We start from the raw sequence: 1,771 nt of genomic DNA on the forward strand, positions 1-1,771 counted from the left end.
TATAGTGCTCAAATTCATAAGCAAAACCTAGTGGTAAAAACAATAGAAAAATGGGAAAATAATGTATTGCTATTTTCAATAAATAAATCAGAAATAGTAATAAAATATAATATATTCTACATTGCAATTATAGAGGACTGCAAAATAAAATAATTTGACACTCACTACATGAGCAACATTTATTGTGGATAATACCAATATCAAGTTATGTCTTAGATACAGAGCAACAAGAATATTCACACAAGCTTGCAGAAGTGCATGCATTAACAACTAATTTGTAATACATATTGTCTTATCTTAAAAGTTGAATATGTTAGCTACCATCTAAGCCAGAAAATTTTCCAAAGTATATCATTAAAATAGAAAAACCAACCACATACATGGAAACCAAGGAGCTGATTCAGATTATTGTGTGAAGTAGAAAATATTAGGAGAAAACAGTATTTTGGATAAGTAATTCCCAATCCACCCACATAATTAGGCATTAGGTATCAGTAAAAATAAACTATGTCTAGAGACATTAACATGGATGAAACTACATGAGTATTCATATGAAAAAAAGTCAGCGTCCAGAATCATACAAATTTTATTATTCTTTCTTTTCTTAAACAAAAGGCACAAATGAATCCATAACTAAAATATATTTTGCTAAGGTCAACAGGCACAGGTAGTAAAATTATCACTGAACCTTAGATATAGTTTAAATTTTGGAACCATAATTATGGCTTCTGAATAAATCACACATCCTAACCAATGGAATCAGAAAGGGAGGAAAATAGAAACATCAAAACCAATTTCTCTTTTATATTTCTAACTGTCTATTGTAAAATCTTCTTACATTTTATAATACAAAAGTGTGTATACAGGAATGTATTGACTCTCTCGGATGTTTGAAAATCAGGAATAAAAATAGACTTGTACTCCTTATTTTCAAATGATTTCTCAATCCATGGGTTTGAGATGTCATGGGTTTCCCATGAGCAATGGGGGCTGGGCTGTGACAACAGAAGTATGCACCTGCATGTTTATGGGCTCATGTATGTCAGAGTATGCATTATTATGTAAACAAACATTATTTTTTAAATAAATTCTACATTAACAAGTGATTTTTCTTTAGAGTACTCCTAAGATTTAATATCTTTGAAGTTTTGCTTTGTAGACTTAAAGACGTGAGAAAGTTTTTTCAATAATGTGGAAATGTGTAAGTTTGAGAGGTAAGTATGTTCCATGATTATAGACATATCTCAGCTGCATGAAACAAAAGTTGATGGATTCAACATCATTAAATTATGATTCCTTTAGAGATTTTGCCTTCCGACAACGTTTAGAAAGGCACTCTTGACCTCTTTATTCCTCAAACTGTAGACTAGGGGGTTCAGCATGGGGATGACGATGGCATAGAACACAGATGCCATTTTGTCCGTGTCCATGGAGTGACTGGAGCCGGGCTGTAGGTACATGAAGGTGACTGTCCCGTAGAAGATGGACACTGCAGTGAGGTGGGAAGCACAGGTGGATAAAGCCTTCTGGCGTCCTTCAGAGGAGTGCGTCCTCAGGATAGTAGTAAATATAAGTAAATACGAAGTCAATATTACCATGACAGACAAGAAGGAATTGAAAGCTACCACTAAAGAAATAACTAGCTCCGTGATGTATCTGTCAGAGCATGAGATAGCCAGAAGGGGAGGAGCATCGCAGAAAAAGTGATCAATCACATTGGACCTACAGAAGGAGAGCCTGAAAATGTTCCCAGTGTGGATGGAAGCATCCA

The 1,771-nt window shown here is 34.4% G+C and overlaps 1 pseudogene; it reads right to left on the minus strand.

Moving 5' to 3' along the window:
* Positions 1 to 1,282: 1,282 nt before the first annotated feature.
* Positions 1,283 to 1,771, minus strand: part of LOC101653099 — a 1,158-nt pseudogene continuing 669 nt past the window's right edge.

The sequence above is a fragment of the Echinops telfairi genome, unplaced genomic scaffold (assembly GCF_000313985.2).
Source record: "Echinops telfairi isolate 266 unplaced genomic scaffold, ASM31398v2 ScPeMD7_7416;HRSCAF=8454, whole genome shotgun sequence".
Lineage (NCBI taxonomy): Eukaryota > Metazoa > Chordata > Mammalia > Afrosoricida > Tenrecidae > Echinops > Echinops telfairi.